Raw genomic sequence first — 20,611 nt, 5'->3', positions numbered from 1 at the left:
GTTTTTATTCATGGCAAGCTAAAATTAACAATTTTTCAGTAAAATACATTTTATCACTGTGCTTTAGGAAAAGGCCCTTTTTTGTCCAGACTTTCAAAAGAAAATCATCTTTAACCAGAGATTCAGACTGGAAAATATCGCCCAAATAGTGAACATTTTGGAAAATTTTTACCATCTGAGAAAAGTGAGTTCTCATGGACTATTTTGCAATCTTAATTATAAAGACACAACAAATGCCTGCTACACCAGGATGGAAAATTGCATTTCAGTACATTTTATCCAGATCCACAAACTTTCTTGTGAAATGCCATTGTGTTGCTTCCTTTGGCAACCTCGGACAGGCCTTACAACATTCATATTCTGGCCTTCATTAACCTTTTCCAAAATCTTAATTCCCCTTTGTGGAAAATGTGATCTCGTGGTTTGAACAAAAGAAAGGGAAATAGGACTTTTGGATTCACTTCCTCTCTGAAGTTCACTTTTTGATGTTGAGTCGTTTCCGTGTCATAAAATTATATTAGGAAATATATTGGTTTACTGGCTGTAATAATGTAGTAGAATGGGCCAAAGCATGTGGTCCATAACCAAGCAAACTGCCCATTGCCAAGGATTACTGATGTTAGTGTGAAGTCTTGGGGGATTGGTTCTATTAGGTTTTGTCAAACTTTTATTTTCTTAAACCTAATTTTTGTCTCCTATGGACTCGACATTCTCCTTTTATAATAAAGCAGAGAAGACTATCATCCTGTTTATAACCCATAGTCTGATTATTCAGAAGTACTTCATTAAAGGAAGCAGTAGAAAAGTTGCTTAAATATTCTAATGTGTTTATCCTGCATTGAGTTCCAGTATCTCTGTATCACCTTTTCAGGTAGGAGTCACAGAACCTTGACCGTTCTTTTGCTCTTGAAGGGTATGTCTACACTACCCTCCTAGTTCGAACTAGGAGGGTAATGTAGGCATACCGCACTTGCAAATGAAGCCCGGGATTTGAATTTCCCGGGCTTCATTTGCATAAACTGGGCGCCGCCATTTTAAAATCCCTGCTCGTTCGAACCCCGTGCTGCATGGCTACACGCGGCACGAACTAGGTAGTTCGAACTAGGCTTCCTAGTCCGAACTACCGTTACTCCTCGTGGAATGAGGAGTAACGGTAGTTCGGACTAGGAAGCCTAGTCCGAACTACCTAGTTCATGCTGCATGTAGCCGCGCGGCACAGGGTTCGAACGAGCAGGGATTTAAAAACGATGGCACCCAGTTTATGCAAATGGAGCCCGGGAAATTCAAATCCCGGGCTTCATTTGCAAGTGCAGTATGCCTACATTACCCTCCTAGTTCGAACTAGGAGGGTAGTGTAGACATACCCATATATACTCTGGATTCTATAATTTCCACTCCAACTCATTTGATGAAGTGGGTTTCACCCACAAAAGTTCAGGATATAATATATTTGTTATTCTCTGATATGCCACAGGACTGCTCTTCGTTTCAATGTTCTAGACAGAGACATGTCTTTATAGGCAGAGAAATACAGATACATTTTCTGTTAAAAATGTACTCATTAACATAGCTGGCACTGTAGACAAAACTCACAAAACTTGTAGGAATGTGAGTGTAGTGTAAAATGACCAAAGCTCATTGGCTATATGCAAGCGCTAGAGCAGTTATCAACTAGTTAGCCTAGATTCTGGGGGAATGTCCACTCCAAGTGTATGTGTCATGTTAAATTTCTGTAGATTGATAATGGCAGTCAGAACAAAAATGTCCATGGACCATGATCCATGGTGACACACACCAGGGTAACCTTGTGTTATGACATAATAATGCACATCTATACAGAGGGAGAGGTAACAGACAAAATGTTGAAATGAATGGAGCTGATGGGGGATGCCTGATTAACACCCATCATCTGCTTAGTTAAAGAGTTCCAGAATTAGTAATAGAAATGGCAATACAAGTTCCCCCATGATGCCTCAGCTCTAATCTGGAGAGAAGTATGCCCACTGTTCCTGCGCAGTGCTTAGCCTCTCTGCCAAGGTGGGAAACAAAATTGCCAGCTGATGTGAATATGTGTCTGATAAGTGGACTGTGAAAAAGAGAATTGCTGTCTCTCGCCAATTTTATAGTGGCATAAATCCATTGACTTTAGTGAATGACTTCTGATTGGCAATGGTCAGAGAAGAATCAGGACCATGTAGTCTAACAATGAGAAAGATGTCTCAATAACATTCAGTCTGCAGCTCTTGAGTAACCTGACATGGATGAAGTTGGGAGTTAGACAACACAAGTATGGAGTGTAGCACAAAGGGCCTCATTCAGAGTGTGTCTAGACTGCAGGGTTTTTTCGGAAAAAAAAAAAGGGCCTTTTTCAAAAAAACTTCCCATGTGTCTAGACTGCTGCCACATTCTTTCGAAAGTAAATCGAAAGAATGCGGCAGTTTTTTCGACCATGGAAAACCTCATTTTACAAGGAAGAATGCCTTTTTCGAAAGTGCTCTTTCGAAAAAAGGCGTGATGTAATGCAAACTGCTTTTTCAAAAGAGAGCATCCAGACTGCCTGGGTGCTCTCTTTTGAAAAAGTGGGTTGCTTTTTCGAAAGCACTGGTTGTAGTCTAGATGCTCTTTTTCAAAAGAGGCTTTTTCAAATGTATCTTTCGAAAAAGCCTCTTTCGAAATAGGCTTGCAGTCTAAATGTAGCCTCAGAGATGGGAAGGGGGGTGCAAACAGATTTTCCAGGCCTGTGGGCAAGAGGGCAGGGCTTCAGGCAGAAGGGATGGGGCTGGGACAGCCACCCCACAGCACCGCCTAGAGCGTGGTGCACACACACCCCCTTCAGCCCACTCCAGCCAGGCCTTAGCACTGCCTGAAGCACACTGCCCGCGGCTCCAGCCACATCCCTTTGAATTGCCAGGCCCTGGAGCAGCTGCCCCTTTTGTTTCCCCCCCACCTCATCAGCGGGCCTGTTAGTACACACACACACACACACTTAGTAGATGGTAACAAACAAATGATGCAAGGATGGAGATGACAATGCCAAGTTACTGTGAAATGATTGGTTTTGACAAGCTCCAATGAACAGGCAGATTTTTCAAAAATTGTTGAAATTTTCAGCCTGTTTTTAGCTGAAATTTAAAATCACAATGACAATTTGTCAAAATGGCAGTTGCTGAAAATGTCCAGCCTGTGCTATTTAGTATAGGAAGAAACAGTGAGTACACCAACTGCCTAACCACTAGAAAAAAATTCAAATGTGCCCCACCACTTAGGAGGTCAATGGGAGTTGCCTTTGAAAATCTGGTCTTTAGGAGACTTGTTAGGCACCTAAAGATGCCAAAGTCACTTTTGAGAAAAGAAACTAAGGATCCTAATCCACTTAGGCACTTTTGAACATTTTATCCATTGCCTAGTGTTTTGTAGGCATCTCAAGAGAGAGGAGTTGGAGATGGGATTTGAAGGAGAACAATCTAATCATTTTACCAATTTTTAGGGGAACCACCTCCCCTCATGGTATGTACTGCAATTATTTTACTGTGGTATTCCCAGGTTTAAAAAAAAACATAAATAAAAGCTTTTTGGGATCAACTGTGTCACTGACAGCTAGGCTTCCTGCCACCTTCCCTTTCTTCTGCTATTTTTTTTTAAATCCTAAGTGATTTGTTCAATTTTCTCACCATATTTTTTTTAAATATTGCTATTAAAAGCACAAAGGGGGGGGGGAAATGTACTTTAAAAAGCATCAAGATGCTCAGGCAAATCAGAAAGTCCCCTCTTTCCATCCTGCTACAGTGCTGGTGGAGGTGTTTCTTTAAGGCTGGTTGAGTGTGTGCATGTAACAGGGCAAGTGCATACGTGAAACTTGCTCCGGCATAAGCCTAACATCTGCAGGGGAATTTTCTAATGATTGTTTTTAGCTAACAGGCACAAGTTGTTAGCTTGAGCTGGGAAAGCCTTTTCTTGTGTCTGCCAATTCCACCCCCTCTTTTCTTGTCATAGATTTAGTTCCCACAGCTAATTCACCTAATAATGAGACTGGGCAAGCAAAATGCCGGAGTAATGATATGGAGCTTGTTTGGCCCAGACAAAGAACACAGAGAGAGGCTGGATGGTCTAAACGACAGGCCAAGGGCTCTATTCATCCCAAATGATCCCTTGCCTTCTATGCCACCTAATCCTGCAGAAGCTGCATAGCTGGGTGGTGCATCAGGATGACCTGGATGTCAGGAGCTCAGTTATGCCCTGAAAGACATTATTGAGAGGAGTTTTTTTTAAACCATGGTCAAAACATAAATATGCACTCATGGGGCAAACCTTGATTATACTATTATAATACTCATAAACGTACACATACCTGAAGCTTGAGAGGGTAGTCGAGTTAGACTCTACAGGATAAACTTAAAAAACAAAAACTGGTCTGGTAGCACTTTATAGACTAACAAAACATGTAGATGGGATCATGAGCTTTCGTGAGCACAGCCCACTTCTTCAGATGACCGGAGATACTACCACTAAGATCTCCCACTAAGGCAGAGAGGGGATCTAGTTGAATGTATACAACATTACCCCAACCTCCTATTAGCTTTGGTTGCTAGAGGGAATGTTCTCACTGGCTGGTGTTTCCTTCTCAGTGGTTCTGTCCTCCCCTTTACGTTATTTCTTTTCCTGGTTCAATTGACAAACAACCTAGGCCTGATTCCACAGCAGGTGCAGCATATAAACAGCTCCCATTGAACACAATTGGAGCTGCTCCTATAACAATTGTATTTTGTGTGTACATATCATCTTTACCCAACCATCTCAGAATGCTTTGTAATATTTATATATATATAGTATCCCCATTTTACAGATTTGGAAACTGAGCGCTAGAGATGCTGTCTTGGTTAAGGCCACCCAGTGAGTCACTGGTGCAACTGGGATCAGAACCTATGTTTTGATTACCAGCATCTTCCTATCTAAATTCCTCGGTCCTGATCCTGCATGCCTCTCATACCAGAACTCCCACTCAATTCATTAGGAGTTTGGGGTATGCAAGCAGTGCGGGTTCAGGCCTGCTGTGCAAATCTGTACTCAGAATTTTTTCAACTGGTGAATAGAGGTCAAAAATTTTCCACTGAAACATTTCTTAATGGCAAATGGGGAAAAAGAGGCTTGATTTTTAAAAAGGGGGAATATCTGGAATTTTTGGTAAAAAATGTGGGTGGGTGGGTGGTATTGGTTATTTATCTGTCAAGGGATAAACTGAAAAACTGTGTCTATGACGGTTGAAAATGAACAAAATGGTTCCAGGTTTTTCAGTCTCCCCGCTCCCCGCCCCCCCCCCCCCCCCCCCCCCCCAAATGACAAAAACTAAAATTTGTTTTCATCAAACTTCTTCACAGGAAAATAAATCAATTTCCAAACCATCTCTACCAATGAATAAATAATGACATAGAATTGATTTAACCAATGAATTTTTCTTCCTTTGCTGCTTATGGAATATCCATCAGGAGACTGGTATTTCCTCCATTTTATTGAAAAGTATTCAGTGTTGAAGGGTTTCCTTTCAAATTCTATTGTTTGATCTCAAAAAGCTATCTGAGTATTCATTATTAAAGCCATGCTGCTCTTGGGATTGGTTAGATAAGTCTCGTATTGTTCTTTCTGTTTCCTGATTGGATGAATGTGCAAGCTCTTCTGGCAGGAATACTTTTATCTGCAAATAATCACACATGTAACGTTGAAATCTGCTTTGCATGTTCATGATTGTTCAGCTTAATGACACAAATGTTCACAGAGAGCAAACACAAGCAAGGCTAAAGCAAATTCTTGCACTGATTCTTGTGAGTGTTCATAGAGAAACGTTTCCTGAAATTGCCAACTTTTGTTCTTTTAAGTGTCTGGAGAAGTGTATGTATTTTCATATCCTTACTGGCTTTTTATTTCGAGCTTATGCTTTATATAACCATATGTTGCAATGTATTAATTATAATACTCCTACTAGGCAAATGGTAAATTACGTATATATTCAGGGCATGTTAACTCCATTTATACATTACCTGTGGTTTGGGAGATAGGTAGTTCATATATGAGCCTGCAAAGCCTGTTTAGATGCTGTATGTCCAAGAAAGATGCATGGAAGGAACTGCAGAGTCTGTCCTATTGTTGGTATTGGAGATGTAGAATGTATATAGAGAACATTTTTTTTTAATCCAAGCTTTTTTTTTAATGCAGTCTATAAAAAGCCCTATTAGCATTTTCTTTTCAGTTGCTCCTCTGTATCACAGCTGCTATGACTCTGCAGTCAGGAAAGTGGAGTTGGTGCAACTGCAATTCAGAAAACTAGTTGAAAAGAGAGGGTAAAAAAAGTAAAGCTTTTTATGAGCACTAGAAGAAAGCACGCCAATTAAATTTTTTTAAAAGAGACAGAAGGAGAAAAGAAAAAAAACTAAAAAGCTAGAAAAAAACTGCAGGAAATGGGAGGGGGGAATGGTACACAAGAGCACTACTGAAATGAAAATGGGAGTAGAAAGGACAGAAGTGAAGAAACTAAGGTGCAGTGTAGTTATATAATATACATTGACTTTTTTTTTTTTTTTGAAAATTCAGGAAGAGAAAGAGAAAAGGGACCCTAAAGGACATTAATGACAAATCGAGGGGAATGGGGAGGAAAGAGACAAAGAAGCAAAGGAATCCCGAAAGAAACAAGACAGACAGAGAAGAGAAGGGACACTTTCCAATAAGAGAAGTGGGGGGGAAGTGAGTATAATGAGGGAAATTAATAGAAATCATATTATGCTATACCCATTAATAATTAAATAAAGCAGGGCTATTCAACACATGGCCCACGGGCCGCATGCGACCTACAGCCTGTTTATTTGCGACCTGCGGTGCGGTTTAGGTTTACATGGGGCTCAACACGCGGCCAGCAGGTGGGATCCTTTGAACAGGGCCTCTACTTGGAACACGCTCCACAATGGCGAGGCGTCTCCCAGGAGGGGTGAGCATTGAAAGACGCAAGCTGATGGGCTGGCTGGAACACACGGGTACAGGGTGTCAGCATTTCTAGCCCTCAGGGAGGAGGTGCCAGGAGCACTAGGGCATTGTGGGAAGTACTTTGTATTCATGCCTGTGAATGTGAAAGAAGCCATTTGCATATGTATTTGCATGTATGTGCAACGACACTTAAGTTGTGGCCCTTGGCATGTGCTGTGAGTATCATTGTGGCCCCCGGGGCTTCCAAAGTTGAGAAGCCCTGAAATAGAGCAATATAAACGGGACTTCTCACCAAGGGTGCCATTTTGGGAAGGGGGCACAGCAGCTGTGAGCTCCGGGATGCAATTTGCTTTTCATCCTGTTGCCCGGAAGCTAAGGAAGTGAGGAGAAAGTGCTTGCAATCCGTGTATGCCTCTCGCACCCGCCTGGTGAAGGGAGCTCTTTCCCCTCACTCCCCTAGCATCCGAGGAATGGTATGAAAAGCAAGCCATGTCCCGGAATGCATAGCTGCTACCCCCGCTACCCTTCCAAAATGGCGCCCTTGCCTCTCACTACCACACCAGGCATAGGTGACCAAGGATACATCACATGGACATAGTATCAAGGCCTCTGAGAGAACCGCCTCAGTACTGATGTTGCTGAAATGAACCCTAAAAGAATCATCCTTCATCACAAAATGTTATTACCATAAATTCTGAGAATACCACTATGAAAGCGATTCCAGTGATTAGCAAGAGTGCTCCAATATTAACATTGTTACATGAGTACTTTACCACAACCTTCTGGATTACAGAGCTTAATAGAAATGAGGCTCCCATCCAACACAGCGCTGAAGCATATTCTTAACTCCAAGCATATGAGTAGTGTGACGGGGTGAGGCAACCCCATCACTATCCCCAGCAAGGGGCTCCGGGCGCAGGCGGGGGAAGCGCAGACCCGCTGCAAGTGGCAGTGAGCCGAGCACTGCCGGACGCTCCCAGGGCGGTACCGTGAGGCATCGCAGCGCTGCAGCTGGGAAGCGAGGCGGCGTGCGGACAGCTGCCTCGACCCTTGACATCGCCTGACATCATCGGCGCGATGAGAGGGGGCGGGGCAAGGGAGCAGGTGGGGCAGCCGGGGCAGGAGACGTCACACGCGGAGAAGGGGAAGGTGGGGTGCATAAAAATGGGAGAGGGAGCATGGACAAGGGGTGAAGCTGGGGCGGCAGGTACTGGGAGCGGGGGTGAAGGGGCGTGGGAGGAGGTTCCTCTGGGGAGATGGCCGGAGGGCACACCAGAGGCAGAGTTGAAAGTGGCCCAGGGTTGGGTCACGGAGCCTGTTACCACTGGGAGTTTCACTCCTAACGTTAGGGCCCTGGGTCTGGGTCCAGGAGCGTGGGTGGGCCCGGGCCCCCCTCTCTGCCACCCAGCTGCTTGAAGTCATGCAGATGGCCCCTTAGAACTGCCATCAGGCACCGCGCACCCGATTGCAACTTTAAAGTGCGTAGTGCGCTGGTGGGCAGGGCTGCGCATGCGCTGTGTTCCCAGGGGCAGAGCCGCGCATGCATCACGTGTCCGCTGCCCAGGGCGCAGGAATGGCTCAAGCCGGCCGTTGCCATGAGCCCAGGGCTCGGGGAGCAAGAATGGCTTGGGCCAGCCCTAGACACTCGGCGCGTGCACATAAATGCCCTGGCGGGCGCCATGGCACCTATGGGCACTGCGTTGGAGAGCACTGGTTTAAAAGATCTTCACCTGGCTGTCTTGTCACAAACCAATTCTAGTAGCCAGATACACAGAGAAGCATTGGAATTAGAGTTCATCCGCAAATTCAATTCTCATGCTAATGGACTCAATTGTGATGAAGGATGGTTGGGACACTATCTACCTAACATTCAATGAAGGTGCAAACATCTCTGTGTAGATTCCTATGTCAGGATACTATCAATTGACTTTGATTCTTATCTGCTTCGTTTTAACTACCCAACGTTCAGATACTTACTGATTCCCTCTACTCTGCTCCCTGTCTCTCACCCCTCCTTTTTTTCCCTTCCCCTCCCCCCATTTATTTTGGGTCTGCACATCCTAATCTCAAAACTCTGGTCATCTGAAGAAGTGGGCTGTGCCTATGAAAGCTCAAGATACCATCTACAATGTTTTGTTAGTCTAGAAAGTGCTACCAGACCATTTGTCTTTTCTAATAATAATAGTATGCCTTAAATAGCATTATGCAACCATAGATCATAAAAGATTTTGTATAGGAGGAAAGTGCGATCCCCATTTTACAGTTGGGGAAACTGAGGCACAGCGATGCCAAGATTTGTACAAGAATGGTATTGGGCTCCTCTGCCCATCTCCAATCCACACACACATCTCAAATGGTGTTTTCTACATAGTCCTCAACATCTATATCAAATATGAATGTGCATTCAGTTTTAGCACTGCAGCACCAGACTTTCTAGACTTACTGTCTCTCCCACATTTTTTGTTCCTCCTCTTCCTTTTCTCATTCTCCCCTCCTCCTCTTCGGTGTCTAATTACCATTACAATATATGAATTGTTTTATATTAAAAAAACTGCACTTAGCAGTGGAGTGGGCCAATGAATATACAGATAACAACTTTGGCTATGTCTAAACTGCTGCTTTTTATTGGAAAAAGGTACACAAATTGCAATGCAATTTGCGTACCTTTTTCCGATAGTTTTGTCAGAAGAAGCTTTTCTGAAATTTGGCCCGTTTACACTGGGCCAAATTTCAGAAAAACCTCTTTCAGAAGAGCCCTTCTTCCTCGTGGAATGAAGAAGACAGGGCTTCCGAAAGTGTCTGCTCTTCTGCAAAAAATGTTGGAAAAGCAGACCCATTCCCTGGACAGAGCAGAGTTTTTCCAGCGGTATCCCAGAAAAACTGTGTAGTCTAGACATAGCCTTTGTGTAAATTGCTTTGGCTCTATTACTTTAAGGCTCTATGAGATATGGCTGTATTAGCCAGAGCTGCCTTCCCAGACATTCACTGTCAGATCTTCTAGCCTCTGCCCGGTATGGGCGAGATTAATTTAAATAGGTAATCTGGTGGATGAACAATTAATGCAGTTCAGCATTCCGTGACAGTGTGATTCCCAGTTTGGGTTCACATACACATACTAGTGCTGCTTGCTTAGTGAGCTAAACACAACCGAGTGGATGCAGCTGTGTGGGTGGCCGCACCGGCTAGCCACCCCCGTATGTTCTCAGAGGATGGGGCGGGATTATATGCAAGCCCCCAAACTATGCTACCCTGGCCACACTGTCAACAGCAGAGCTAGCACGTGCACGTCTGCTTGTTCTGGGAATCGCACATAGACATAACTAAATTGTGCTGGCTGATAAATATCCCTTAGCGACACTGCATGAGTTGGGGCTCACTGGGACTCGTAAGGCAGTCACTCCAGCTCTCCCCCTTCTCTTGGCTGTCAGACAAAGACCACTAGGCCAGTCCTTCACTATCTGAAGATTCCCCTACCCTCATGATGTTCCTCCCCTGTCTGAGCCAGGAAGGGGAGGGGGGCAAAGAGTTGACGCTCTGCATCTCCCACTTGCAAAGGGAGTTTTTATTTCCACTGTCCCCCATGAGAATAACTGCTCATGCACCTTAGCAGATGCAAAACAAACAAACAAACATGTTTATAGCACAATTCAAATACTCCCACCAGTTGGTGGAAACAATGGGAAAATGTAAATGTTTACACATGACCTCTTGCAAGCTCTTTATAGCAATCAACAAAACCAATGTTACATTTAAAAATGCAAGCTTAGTAAATATTTACTCTTGGTACCAGTGCACAAATAGTTGACACAAGTAGGTTGTGACGCCAGCAACAGATAGCATCCCCTTTTGGACGGCTGCTTCCACTCAACATGTGTTTTAGTTAGACAGTCTTCAGACTGACAGCAGCAGTTCTTCCCTCAGTGATGCTGTTGTTGTAACAATGATTCATTTCACGTGAAGAATCCAGCATCTTTTTTTAAGGCTTGTCTACGTGGTGCTGTAGGCCACACAATGGAGGTGAAATTTATGCTCTACAGTGCTCTACAGTGCTCTACAGTGTTACACTCTCGCTGTTCTGTGTAGATCTTTCTGGTACAAATGAAAAGACTGTCATGTTATAGTGTGTAACTTTGAAATCAATGAGCAGTCCTGTGGTACCTAGTTTGCATTGTTGAACCAGGTACCTTTTTAGTTAGAGTGCAACTCTATCATTTAAAACCCCATAGTCTCCACTTAGTAGACAAGCCCTGTGTAAATAAACCCTTTAATAATATGATTAGTGCGTAAAAACTTTATTTTCCATATGTACTGGATACTTTCATCAATCATTATCTCTATGGACATATTCAGGGTTGTACAGTAACTTATAAACCAACAAGATCTTCAGCTAGTGTAAATTGCCATACCTGGCAGAGGCTAGAAGATCTGACAGTGAACCCAGCTGATGTGTATGTCTGGGAAGGCAGCTCTGGCTAATAGCAACATAACATGTCCAAGAAACATATGACGGTGTCAGAAGTAAATTGTGCCTGAGAACAAAGACAGAAAGAAAACAGCGGCAAAGGTTGCTAACAGAATGAACAAAGCCACAAAGGTTGCAGGCAGCAAAAGAAAGCCACAAAGTCTGCAAGACCTCATCAATAGAACTCTGGTAATCCATGTCTATACATTTTATATTCAGGGGGTATCTGCATCCGCGGATGTGGATGCGGTTATCCACAGCTCATTTTTGCAGATGTGGATTTGGCTACAGAGACAAATTTTGTATCCATGTAGGTCACTTCAACTTTGACAGACCTTCACAACAGAACAAACTGGAAGCAGCATTTTACAAGATTTTGAATTGCTACAAAACTCCACGAAGAAGCTGAAGATGCACACCTATGCTCTTTAATTTGTGGTATGGGGAAGAAGCCAGAGCATATCTTTAAAGCCTTCAACTTTACTGAAGACCTTTCAAAGATGACTAAGAAAGTGTTCTGGCAATGGCTGATGCATACTTTATACTTCAAATAAATGTGGCTTATGAAAGAGCAAGTTTTCACCAGAGAATTCAAGGGCAAGGAGAAAACGTTGAATGTTTTATGAGACCTGTCCATGCATTGGCTGAAAATTGATATTGGAATGACAAAACCTGAAAATATCAGAGACGGGTTTTTGAATTAATAGATACAAAATTTTAATTATAACTACTGTAATTAAAAATAGACTTATCCCTACACATACCTATTCAAAAAAAACAGTCCTAGCCCTCATAAAGTAAAAGCAATTTGAGAACTGAATTCACCAACTAATGTACCAGCACTGAGACATGTAGCAGGGATGCTAAATTACCTTGAGGGATACCTACAAGACTTTTCTTTATAGAGACAAAAACCCTGACTGAACTGTTAAAATCCAATATATCTTGGCTATGTGGGGCAAATCAATAAATTGTCTTCAAAAGAGTAAAAAATTCTCAACAGCTTGAGTTCTCAAGTACTATGGTCCAAAAAAATGTTCTGTGCAGATACAACCAGCTGTAGTCAAGGTGGTACATGGTTCCAACAACACTACTCTGAGTGGGAGCCAGTTGCATTTTGCTTTCGTGCCCTTAAAAATCCTGAAAAGCAACATGCACAGATTGAAGAGGGCATGTGAGAACTTTTACAGATAGCTGTGTGAATTGGAACAATTTATACTTATAACAGATTATATGATTTTGTAACCTTCATCAATGGAGAAGACCTGGATCAAACATCACCAAGATGCCAATGTCTATTGATAAATTTAATTGAATTTAACCAAACATTTAAAAAAGTTCTGGGGGAAAAATCTGGTAGTATCAGGCATTCTGTCACAGATCCCATCTTTGCACTCGACTGCTGATGAGCTGGAAGATGATGTAAAGGCATATGTGGATTCTGTGGACATGTGTCAAAAACAGACTTACTAGCTACAAAAAGTAACATTGACAGGCATGCAACTTACATTAGGAACAGATGGTCAAGTGTCTGAAAGACACTAACGAAGTACCAGACTCTAATTTGCTGTATATGGATAACAATTGAGTCAAGCGGAATCAGGATTAAAGGGGATTGCATTATAATTCCAATCAAAATGAGAGTAGAAATCCATCAAAGATTAACTAAAAAATGTGAACAGGCCAACCAGTCAATGCGGTCAATGGGCATCAGCAAGGACAGACAATAAAGTATCTGCATGTGAACACTGCAGAACTAGCAGACCAATACAACACAAAAAACTTCCAATAACATCACCCTTACCAGAAAGAATTTGAAAGATTAGCTGAAGATTTATGCAAATTCAGAGAACATCATTAATGGTTTGTAAGTACATACAAATAATGTACTTGGAAGACATAAGATGTCAAATGGTATCAAGAAACTGAAGTGAATTTTGCTCACTGTATCCCAGTATAACTAGCGGTGAATATCAGACCACAATTCACTGCAGCAGAGTTTGTCATGCCAGACAAAATATTAGTTTGATCATATTGTTAGCAGCTCACATTACCCACGAGTGAAAGGAGTAGCTGCAACAGCTGTACAGATAGCCAAGAAAATTCTATAGCAAGAAGATCCATTATTTGCTCTTCTCAGTTACAGGTAATACCGGAGTTTCCATCTACAGATGGTGGATGCAGAAAAAAAATGACTCAAGGATTCCAAAACAACTACAGCCAGTCATCAAAACTAATAGAAACCTAGATGACCATGTTATTATGCATTCAGGTCATTTAATTAGAAAATCAATATGATTCAGAGATGCTTAACTGTCTGATATACACTGAACTTCAAAGATAGCATGATAGTGTAAATGGCAGGAATGTAGAACTGAAAAAGGGAAAGGTAGAGGAGATGCTCAACTGTATTAACTATTCAGCCACTAGGTGGTGATTTGAGTAACATACCTTTATAACCTAATGTAACGGGGCTGCACTCACCTCTCACAAGTGCCCCCTGTTGGCCAAGTGCGTGTGCATGCACATCCTGTATTCAAAAGCTTCTTCAGCATTTCAGCTTAAAAGCCTCTTTAGCAACTCAGCTTTCCAGTCGAGTCATGCACCCCTGTGTGTAAATCCTACAATCCCTCTTCTGGGATACATATTTAACATGAGTCAATTTCAATGCCCTCTGTATCATGTCCCAAGGCTATTCCCCTCGCCGAGAGAGAGAGGTGCCCCAGGACTTCCTTTCCTAAAGGCAACTTCTTTTGCCCTTATCACAGGGCTTTTTTTCAGAGTCCCCACATAGTCCAGCAGACTCCAACAGCTCTCCTCATGGAGCTGTCCGCAGTGCTGCCGCTCTCTTAGCCAGGCAGTCTCCCAGTCTGTACACCTTGAGGGCTCCAGAGACACTGATTGCTGTCTGGGCCTTTTATAGGCCTTCCTGGCCCATGATTGGCTGCTTCCTCTGCTGCCATTCTAGCCTGCTTGGAGGATTTCTCTATTGCCTTTTGGGGTGGAGTGTGGTAGGACTGCCAAGCTTCCAGCAGGGGGCATTAACATCTTGTCAACCCTGTCACACCTAAACTCAGCCTCACCTCGTAGAGCCTTAAAGAATCTTATAGTGAACTCTTCTGGCATGTAGCTCTCTGGGAAGGAAACTCTCTAGCCAGAGTATATCTGATACAGAAATGTGACTTTTGAGTAGCAGCCCTGCAACCTGCCATATAGAGGGAGTTTTGTGGCCCTCGCCTGTCTATTGTACAGGCATAGCCTTAGAGCCGTCCTAAAGTGCTGGGCACCAAACCAACCTCAGGACTAGAGTGATATAAATCAACCTTTGGCATCTCCTCACATCTACCCCCAATCGTAGCTGAGCCAGATTCAAGGATCAGGGTGATAATCTCAAGGAGCAGCCAAGTGCACAGTCTAATTGTGGTGCAGCATCCATGTTCATCCCTGCACATCTTACAAGGTCCCTGAGTCAGGGCTGCTCAGCAGCTCTCCAATGGAATCCTGTACGTACATAACACAATCTTACTTTTTGCTAGAGGAAAACGTCATATGGCCAGATCTACAAAGATACATAAGTGCCTACAGATGCAGACAGGCATCTGATGAAGTAGGTGGAATTTAGGTTCCTAAGCTGCGTTGGAACTTCTGAATATCCTACTAGGTTCCTATCTGCATCTTTAGGTGCCTGAATGCCTGTACAAATTTCCTCTTTATCCCCTTCTCCCTGTGATGTGTTTCTCCTGGACTAGACAACTGGTGATTTGTGAAAGCAGTAGGTGCTTCCTTTAGAATGTACCCAGATAGCTAAAGCAGATGAAATATCCGAAGGACACCAGTTTTAAATATGTTTTTCAAAAGTGACTACTGCTGCTGCTAATATTCTTTTTGAAGCTTTTCTCTGCTGCACATGAATGTAAGCACAAGGTTTAGATCTTGTTAGAGAAGAGTTTTATATACAGCACCTGTTGTGCTACAGGCTTGTTTGCCAAAATGAGGATATTAATGACAGGAGTAAAGGGTATAAAAATGGGATTTTCTGGAAACTCACTGCCACAAGAATGTACTGAGTCAGAAAATTTAGAAGGATTTAAAATGATTAGACGTTTTGGAGGAATAATAAGACTATCTGAAATTATATTGGATAGCAAAGAGCTGAAGAATTAACAATCCCCAGGGTTTCAGGATACAAACTAATCAGCTGACATTAGGAAGATACTTCTTTCATGACCATGTTAGTGCACCATTATCTATTATGAGGCTTTTAATTCTTGTTCTGATGCTTCTGTTACTGATCACTTTCAAGGATACTAGACTACATGGACTTTTTGTCTGATCCAAAATGGCAATACATATATGTATTTCGGGGAATAGCTGTGCATTATCTTCAGGCTCAGAGAACTAAAGCTTTTTATTTGCCCTGTGGATAATTGTAGCTTTCTTGATTAATTGGTAAAAATTAAGAGCATAGCTCCTTGACTTGTCTCTACTCCAGCATCTCCTAACTATAGAATTTTCTGAGGTGATAGAAAAATACAATGATTTAATGGACTTTAAAAACCCTTTGTGATCCCCTTAAAGAACAGCAGGTACTCAAGAAGGAATCAGGGGAGGAGTTAAGTGCCTCAAGTAAAAAAAATGCTGACATAGATGTATTACAATACAGCAGTATGTACAATGGTAAGTATTTTCTGTCACAAAATAGGAAGAAATAAAAAATGCATTCTGTTCTACATTGATCAGGCTGATTTGTTAAGAAAAAAAATGTTTTTATTTTATGTTTTTGCCTCCCTCTCCCTTTTCTTTCTTTTGCAAAATAGTAAACAAAACAAGTTGGATATTTCTGGGTGTGAATTGAATCAAAAGACTTTTTTTCCATTTTGAATCACCATTATCTTAAAAAAAAAAACATTTGGGAAAGATCTGAACGATACCAAAATTTCAATGTAAGATGTTCAGCATATTCAAAAAAAAATCACCAAAAGTTTTTTTTTTAATTGAAAAAATCAGGTCTAAATGGACCTTCTGTCTGTGTAGCATGGACATATTCACCTGTAAAGCTGGAAATGGATCAAGTGCAAGCTACAGTCCAAGCACTGCTGCAAGGCCCAGTCCAGGTCCAGGCCTAATTTTAAAAAGTATACAAGCACCTAACTCCCATTAAAATCAATGGTGTCCCTTAGTGTTTCTGTGATGACCTGACAGCTCTGGCTAATGGACTTTCTTCTAAAATGCATCTCGATGGGGTTTATTATCCTACTGGAGTGTGGTTAATCATTGGGCAACACGTTCTCCTGTACTTATTGCTTTTGTTTTCTTTCTCTGTAAATGGTGCATGCATCTTCGTTAGTATAATCTACAGGTCTGGTTCCACTTCTGCCTGTATCTAGCCCTCCCTTGTTCAGGAGAGGGAGTGGATGCTGGTTGTGTGAGACTTCCACCATTGATGCTGCAGTGAGTAATCTGTTTTCAGGAACCTTGTGGAAAGGAAAGGGCATTAGCAATCCTAGCAAGTAAGCTGTTTTAATAAGTAATAATAATAATAAAAAAAGTGGATGTGGCCTTAATGCAGGAGAAATGCATCTTATTAACAAGGCAACTGAACTGTAGAGTGACTTGGTGAACACTGAGGATCAGCTTGTATCTTGTAGGTTTAACATGGCCCTTACGTGCACTGTTCTAGGACCATACTGTTCAACATTTTCCGAAAAAAAGGAGTAAACCATGAGATGGCAAAGTTTGCAGGCGACACTAAATTACTCAGATAGTTAAGGCCAAAGCTGACTGTGAAGAGTTACAAAGGGACCTCACAAAACTGGGTAACTGGACAGCAAAATGGCAGATGAAATTCAGTGTTGATAAATGCAATATAATGTATATTGGGAAACACAATCCCAAGTATACATACAAAGGTATGAGATCTAAATTACCCTACACCACTCAAGGAAGACATCTTGGAGTCTTGGTTAATTCTGTGAAAACTGCTCAATGCATAGCAGTGGTCAAAAGTGCAAACAGAATCTTATTAGGCATAAATAATAAGACAGAAAATATCATGATGGTATTAGATAAATCTATGGTATAGCCACACCTGGAAAACTGTGTGCAGTTCTTGTCACCCTATTTTAAAAAGATATATTAGAGCTGGAAAAAGTCAACAAAAATATTAGGGACATGGATCAACTTCCATATAAAGAGATATTTTAAAAAAATGGGGCCATTCGACTTCAATAAATGACAGCTATGGGAGAGATTATAGAAATATATAAAATCACAAATAGTGGATAAAATGAGTAACAAAGCTTTATTTATCCCCTTGCATCACATAAGAACTCAGAATCACTCAATGAAACTATTAGGTTTAAAACAAGCAAAGAAGTACTCTTTCACACTGCATAATAACCTGTGGAACTCATTGCCAGGGGATATTGTAAAGGCCAAAAGTATAACTGGGTTTAAAAAGGAATAAGATAAGTTCATGGAATTAATCAATGAAGGCCAAGGTGATTGGGGATGCATTCCCCAATGTAGAGTGTCCCTAAATTTCTAACTGCCAGAAGCTGGGACTGTATCATAGGGATGGATCATTAATAATTGCCCTCTTCTATTCATTCCTTCTGAAGCACTTGGCATTGGCTGCTGTTAGAAGATGGGATTCTGAGCCATTGATGTGACCAGTATAGCCATTTCTTATGTTCTTTTGGGTCTGAATAAAGCATATCTTTCTATGTTTCATTGCAAAAATTCTGTATCGATAATAGGTAAGTGGAATTCAAGCAATATTACAGGAATGAAAACTAAATAACAAGCATCGGACATCAGATCCTCAGCTCATATAGACCAACATGGGTTAACTGAAGGCAATGGACCTATGTTGATTTATATCGGATGAGGATCTTGCCCTGTAAATATAAAGGGTAGAGGTAAATGTGAAAGTATCGAGTTGAGAGAGGTGTCTATTAGGAATTATGTTGAGATAGGTCTTATTAATAAGGGTTGTTATGAATGACTTGGAAGAGGGAGGAAAAAGTATTTTAGTATCATTAGTTAGTTTCATTATATTAGGGGTAGTGAACAGCAATGGGGTCAGAGAAATAATGTGTGTAGTTAAAAACAGGGAAAGGAAATTACATAAATTTGGTTTCGAAAAAATGAAAATGAATATCCTTTGGGTAATGTTGGATAATGTATCTGTTTTAAAATATTGTTTTGGTTAATTGTGTTCAATTGGGTGAAACTATGAGGAATGCTCAATAAAGGGAAGAACATGTGAGAAATGAAAATACAGACGGCAAGGTTGGGGGGCGGTAGCGTGTTGCAAATCAGACATGACATCTTATTTCAGGAAAGGGCTTTAGCATGCGTGTAAATCTGTCCCTATTTAGAAAAAGAATATAAGAGAATGCTTAACTGATGACAATGGGATTTACACACATCTTTCCTGACTAGTGTGGAAAGAAAGATCTGTAAAAAAAAGGCTGTAAAAAAAAGATCAGTGTGCTTTTAGTCTGCATTCACAAAGGCATCACAACTTTTGAGACTCTTATAAAAAATTTCTAATGATGATTATTAAAGATTAGAAAAGGAGCCTTTTGGCTTGTTCAAAATACAGGAAGCTGCCAATAGCAAACAACCCGAAAAGGTCTACAGCAGTGGCTAAGATATGCGGTGATTAATCTGATATTGTGGATAAACCTTTTTCAGAGAATTTACACAATCCTTTGGTGCTTTTAAAAGATGTGATAGCTCAAACCGAAGTTACAGTACTGTTGCAGAAATTATTGGGAGAAGTTTTTGTGCCTGTGCTATACAAGAGGTCAGGCTACATTTAGATTAGGCTCCAGTTCCTTTTCCTCAATTAATCTGCTTCATATGCAATACAATAGAGTGATTTGGTTAGAAACAGAGAGGCTACGTCTACACTGGCCCCTTTTCCGAAAGGGGCATGCTAATTTTAAACTTCAAAATAGGGAAATCCGTGGGGGATTTAAATATCCCCCGCGGGATTTAAATAAAGATGTCCACCGCTTTTTTCCAGCTTGTAGATAAGCCAGAAAAAAGCGTCTAGACTGGCCCAATCCTCCGGAATAAAGCCCTATTCCGGAGGATCTCTTATTCCTACTTTAAAGATATTTAAATCCCCCGCGATTTCCCTATTCTGAAGTTTAAAATTAGCATGCCCCTTTAAAGTAGGAATAAGAGATCCTCCGGAATAGGGCTTTATTCCAGAGGATCGGGCCAGTCTAGACGCTTTTTCCGGCTTATCTACAAGCCGGAAAAAAGCGGCGGCCATCTTTATTTAAATCCCGCGGGGGATATTTAAATCCCCCGCGGATTTCCCTATTCTGAAGTTTAAAATTAGCATGCCCCTTTCGGAAAAGGGGCCAGTGTAGACGTAGCCAGAATGTACAGTGCACTTACATGATTGGGGCAGAATCCTACTGGGAAGAGGACTTAGGAGTCACCATGGATAACCAACTGAACATGAGCTCCCAATGCGATGCTGTGGCTAATAGGGCTCAAGAGATCCTTGGATGCATAAACAGGGGACTATCTGGGAGGGATAGGGAGGCACAGATGGCATTGGTGAGGCCATAACTGATATAGCGTGCCAAGTTCTAAAAGCCACACTCTAAAAAGGATGTTAAAAATTTGAGAAGTTTTAGAGCCACAAGTCTAATTTCAAAACCTGTAGGAGAACACTTCAATCTCCTTGGACACACAGTAGCAGATTTAAAGGTAGCCATCCTGCAACAAAAAAACTTCAGGACCAGACTTCAAAGAGAAACTGCTGAGCTACAGTTCATCTGCAAATTTGAGACCATCAGTTTAGGATTAAACAAAGACTGTAAATGGCTAGCCAAGTACAAAAGCAGTTTCTCCTCTCTTGGGCTATGTCTAGACTGCAAGCCTCTTTCGAAAGAGAGCATATAGACTGCACGTTGAACTTTCGAAAAAGCGGCTTGCTTTTTCGACAGAAAGCATCCAGTGAGTCTGGATGCTCTCTTTCGAAGAAGCCCTATTTACATTGAAGAACGCCTTCTTTCGAAAGAGGAACTTTCGAAAGAAGGCGTTCTTCCTCGTGAAATGAGGTTTACCGCCATCGAAAGAAAAGCCGCGTTCTTTCGATTTAATTTCGAAAGAACGCGGCTTGAGTCTGGACGCAGGGGAAGTTTTTTCGGA

This window comes from Pelodiscus sinensis, chromosome 1 (assembly GCF_052426305.1).
Source record: "Pelodiscus sinensis isolate ZL-2025 chromosome 1, ASM5242630v1, whole genome shotgun sequence".
NCBI lineage: Eukaryota > Metazoa > Chordata > Testudines > Trionychidae > Pelodiscus > Pelodiscus sinensis.
Note: the sequence above shows the minus strand (reverse complement) of the source record.